This window comes from Arabidopsis lyrata (genome assembly GCF_000004255.2).
Source record: "Arabidopsis lyrata subsp. lyrata unplaced genomic scaffold ARALYscaffold_4, whole genome shotgun sequence".
Classification (NCBI taxonomy): domain Eukaryota; kingdom Viridiplantae; phylum Streptophyta; class Magnoliopsida; order Brassicales; family Brassicaceae; genus Arabidopsis; species Arabidopsis lyrata.
In genome coordinates, this window is record NW_003302552.1 from 5,614,316 (window position 1) to 5,620,146 (window position 5,831).

A 5,831-nucleotide genomic window follows, 5' to 3' on the forward strand; every position below is an offset into this window, starting at 1 on the left:
CTAGCCTACGATAATCCGATGGGTGAATCTACGGACCCTTGGGTGTGATAATGATATTGTTCGGATCGCATGGATGGATCGGTAAGCCGAAGGCGTTATGACCACCATGGACCGTACGGGTAAACGGTTAGTAGACCGTGGGCGGTCGTAGTGATAAACGACTAGATCGGAAACATGGATGGTTCGATAAGCCGAGGGCTTGATCGTCCACCATGAAACCGAAGGGGCGTACGTTTGGAGGACGGATGGACCAATGAGCCAAGAGCTTGATTCGGCCACCGTGAACCAAGAAAAACGTACGATCCCCAATCTCTATCGTAGGGACTTAGACCAGTGGAGTTGGTTGGATGAATGGCTAAGTAACGATAGAGATTGGTCCATCAATACACGATTGGTTAAGAATCGTTGTACGAATGGAATAAGGCGACGAGAGGGCTAAGAGAAGGATCAATAGACGGATCGAAGAGGAATCAAATCCGCATGTAGGCCAAGGTATGTAAACGCATCTAACTTATTAGTTAAGATAGACGTTTGGGAATTGGCCGTTGGATTAGGGATACAAAGAATATGCAATCGTTAGACTTAGAATGGTTAGCGAACAAATTGCATGACTTGGCCGAGTTAATGATCGATCTAAAGTCTAAGGGACAAAGATGATCAAACCGGTACAAGGGTTGGTTGGAATTAAACCAAGGGTAGAAAGACTTCCGCTGGGTATTAAGAAAGCGATTACAGAAGTAAGCCTCGTAAAGGCAATTCTATGTTAAATCGCGAAAAATATGGAAGTTCGGCCGGGAAGTGGCGTGAACGTGAACCTTGGGTCGCCGGACGCCGAGACGTCCGGGACGGGGTCTCACAGAGGACAAGCTCAGCAAGCTCCGAGCCTCCCTAGCCAAGGCGGAAGCTGATATGAAGCTCGTCAAAACCCAGATACATAGCGTTTCATCCTCTGCACCAAACATCGACCGAATTTTAGAAGAATCTCGGAATACGCCCTTCACCAAAAGAATTTCCGAAACGACGATGTCCAATCTGGGGAAGTTCAAAATCGACTCCTACAACGGATCAACCGACCCAAAGTGTCACATTAAATCTTTCGTGATATCCGTAGCCCGAGCCAGGTTCAAGCCCGGGGAGAAGGATGCAGGTCTATTCTTGCTGTTCGTGGAACACCTCAAAGGACCCGCATTAGAGTGGTTTTCTAGATTGGAACAAAACTCGATTGACAGTTTCGACGAGCTGTCGACACTATTCCTCAAACAATACTCCGTCCTCATCAACCCCGGAACCTCCGACGCGGATCTGTGGTCCCTATCTCAACAGCCCACCGAACCGTTGAGAGATTTCCTCACAACCTTCAAATCGACGCTAGCCAAGGTCGAAGGATTTACAGATGTAGCCGCTCTTTCGGCTTTGAAGAAAGCTCTCTGGTACAAGTCAGAATTCAGGAAAGAGTTGAACCTGTCTAAACGGACAACAATTCGCGACGCGCTGCATCAAGCCTCGGATTTCGTCGCCCACGAAGAAGAGATGGCGCTGCTAGCAAAGAGGCATGAGCCAACGAAACAGGCGCCCCGAGCCGAGAAAACCGAGAAAGCCCAAGCGACACCTCCGGTCCAGAAGAAGACGCGTGAGAGCGGTACGTATACGCACCACGAAGGGCGCAATTTCTCAGGATACCATAACTACCAGATTGACACGCCCCGAGGCCGTGGCCGCGGTAGAGGCCGAGGCCGTGGGCGAGGAAGAGAGTCCTTCACCTGGACAAGGGATCAGCCACCGAGCAATGATCAAGAATATTGCGAACACCACAAAATTTTCGGCCACCATACCTCGAGATGCCAAAGCCTCGGAGCTAGGTTAGCAACCAAATTCCTAGCTGGAGAGCTCGGGACGAACGTCAATCTTAAGGATCTCGAGCCAGAGCCAGAGCCCGAGCAGACCAACCCGGGAAGAGACCCCGAACCAAGGAACCAGGAGTCTCAGAAAAGAACCCGGGGGTCGGAAGACAAAGACCGAGATGGTACGCGGCAGAAGGTTCTTACCATAATGGGTGGATCGCCATACTGTCCTGACACCGTAGCGGCAATCAAAGCTTATCAACGCCGAGCCGAGACGCCTAGCAACTGGACAAGACGCTTCGATCGACCTAACGACGTGATCACATTTGAAGAAAGTGAGACAAACGGGCTCGACATGCCTCATAACGATCCAATCGTCGTCACATTAGCGATAGGAGACCATGATATCTACCAAGTATTAATTGACACCGGCAGCACCATCGACGTAATCTTTCGCGAAACGCTCTGACAAATGAACATCGACATGTCACAGGTGATTCCGACCCCGAGGCCTGTCCTCAGATTTTCAGGGGAAACTTTGATGACGCTTGGAACCATCCAACTACCAGTCCGAGCCGGCGGGGTAACAAAGATAGTCAACTTCTCAGTCACCGATCAACCTACCATCTACAACGTTATAATGGGAACTCCGTGGTTAAATCTAATGCGAGCTGTCGCATCAACATATCATCTGTGTGTCAAATTCCCGACCCCCAATGGCGTGAAAACGATCTGGGGCAGTCAGAAAAATTCTCGGATGTGTTTCATGGCAGCACACAAACTCTGAAACCCTGTCACTGAAGCGAAGGCTGAAACCGATCACAAGAAATCAAAACTTGGCCGGAGTGAAGAGAAGGCTATATCTAAACAGTTATAGCAATTACAGATCGAGGAGGCGCGCGAGGAGAAGAAGCCTACCTCGGATCCTGTAATCTCCATTAGCCTCGACGACGAACGACCTGAACGATGCGTGGAAATTGGCAGCGACTTAACCGAGGAAATCAAGACCGAGCTCATCTCATTCCTCAAAGAGAACATCAACACCTTCGCCTGGTCGGCTGAAGATCTACATGGGGTAAGCATCGACGTAATCTACCACGAGCTGAATGTTGACCCATCTTTCAAGCCCATCAAGCAGAAGCGAAGAAAATTGGGTCGGGATCGCGCAGATACCGTGAACGCCGAAGTAGAAAAGCTCCTGAAGATCGGCTCGATCTCCGAAGCAAGATATCCGGACTGGTTAGCAAATCATGTCGTGGTTAAAAAGAAGAACGGCAAGTGGAGAGTCTGCGTCGATTTCACCGATCTGAACAAAGCTTGCCTTAAAGACAGTTTTCCACTCCCACATATCGACCGCTTAGTGGAAGCAACCGCGGGAAATAAGTTGCTATCATTCATGGATGCTTTCGTAGGATACAATCAGATTCTCATGCACCCCGACGATCGCGAGAAGACAGCATTCATCACAGACCGAGGTATCTACTGTTACAAAGTCATGCCCTTCGGACTCAAGAATGCTGGCGCAACGTATCAACGGCTCGTCAACAGGATGTTCTCCGAGCAGCTCGAGACATGTTAGTCAAATCCCTTGAAGAAAGCGATCACATAGCCCATCTACGCGACTGTTTTCGCCAGCTCAACAAGCACAACATGAAGCTTAACCCGGCAAAATGTCGTTTCGCGGTAAAGTCGGGAGAATTCTTGGGATATCTCGTAACTCACCGAGGCATCGAGGCAAACCCGAAGCAAATCGATGCTCTACTGAACATGCCCTCACCACAGAACAGGCGCGAAGTCCAACGTCTCACCGGGAGAGTCGTAGCCTTGAACCGATTCATCTCGCGGTCCACTGACAAATGCCTGGCTTTCTACGATACTCTGCGCGGGAAGAAGAAATTCGAATGGACCGATCGCTGCGAAGAAGCTTTCCAGGAACTGAAGAAGTATTTGGCTAATCCACCGGTGTTGGCGAAACCAGTCCCGGGCGAGCCATTATTCCTGTACATCGTAGTCTCTGATACGGCGATAAGTGGAGTCATAGTCAGGGAAGACAGAGGGGAGCAGAAGCCGATATTTTATATCTCGCAAACTTTCACTGACGCGGAAACACGCTACCCGCAAACTGAAAAGCTCGCCCTCGCCGTAGTAATGTCAGCTCGGAAGCTACGGCCATATTTCCAGTCTCACTCAATTGTCGTCATGGCGCCCGTATCACTCCGAACCATCCTGCACAGTCCGAGCCAATCGGGACGCCTGGCCAAGTGGGCAGTAGAACTCAGCGAGTATGACATCGAATACAGGAACAAAACATGCGCGAAATCTCAAGTCCTGGCCGATTTTATCATCGAGCTGCCAACAGAGAACGCCCGAGAAGAGTCACCCAACGCTGTTTGGATCCTCCACGTCGACGGCTCATCCTCAAAACAAGGTTCTGGCGTCGGAATCCGCCTAGCATCACCAGAGGGTGAAATCCTCGAACAATCCTTTCGGCTAAATTTCGACGCGACTAACAACGTGGCTGAGTATGAAGCGCTGATAGCAGGACTTAAGCTGGCTCGGGGACTTAAGATCAACAAGCTGCGAGCCGTTTGCGACTCCCAGCTCGTGGCTAATCAATTTAATGGAGAATACGCGGCTCGCGACGAACGAATGGAAGCGTATCGAACAGTTCGGAGAGTTCGAGTTAACCAGAATCCCACGAGGTGAGAACACATCGGCCGATGCCTTAGCAGCTCTAGCTTCAACCTTCGACCCAAATCAGAAGAGAATCATACCGGTTGAGTTCATTGAAAAGCCGAGCATTGAAGATAATAGCAAGGACCAAGTTCTAACAGCTCAGGAGACAGAAGAACCGGAAGAAATGGACATCGAACTGCTAAACCAGCAAACTACAGACGCAACTGAGCCCGAATACGGAAGCGACGCCAAATGGATCGGAGCCATCCGAAGCTACATTGCCGATGGAGAAGTTCCTACTGAAAAATGGGCAGCTCGGAAGCTTAAGGCAAAAGCGGCTCGGTATACTCTGATCGACGGAGAACTCTTTAAATGGCGATTTTCCGGTCCCCTCCTTATATGTGTCGAAGGAAATGAAGCTCGGAGAGTCATGGAAGAAGTACACGGCGGATCTTGCGGAAAGCATTCTGGCGGGAAAGCCCTAGCTATAAAGATCAAACGCCACGAATATTTTTGGCCGACAATGGTCAAAGACTACGAGAAGTTTTCTCAACGGTGTGACAAATGCCAGAGGCACGCACCAACCATTCATCAACCCGCCGAGCTCCTCTCTTCTATCACTTCGCCTTATCCGTTCATGCGATGGTCCATGGACATCATTGGACCTCTACACAACTCCAAGCAGAAGAAACTCGTCCTTGTACTGACAGACTACTTCTCCAAATGGATCGAGGCGGACTCCTACGCCAGCATCAAAGACGCGCAGGTCGAGAGCTTCATCTGGAAAAACATCATATGCCGCCACGGGATACCTTACGAGATCGTTACAGACAACGGATCACAGTTTATTTCGGCTCGGTTCGAATGATTCTGCGAGAAATGGGGAATTCGCCTCAGCAAGTCTACGCCTCGGTACCCTCAGGTAAACGGTCAAGCCAAAGCGGTAAACAAGACGATTCTCGACGGAATAAAAAAGCGCCTCGACGCGAAGAAAGGCCGCTGGGCCGACGAATTGGAAGGAGTACTATGGTCGCACAAAACCACACCGCGGCGGGCCACGGGAGAAACGCCATTCGCCCTTGTCTACGGCGCGGAGTGTGTGATTCCCACCGAAGCCGAGATCCCAGGACTAAGAAGACGTTTTCTCCCCGAGTAGGAATTCCAACACTCAGATGATGCTGGACGAGCTGGACTTAATTGACGAAAGAAGAGATTCGGCTTTGATCCGTATGCAGAACTATCAGAATGCAATGGCTCGGTACTACAATTCTCACGTTAAGCATCGCCGTTTTCACGAAGGAGATCTCGTACTGC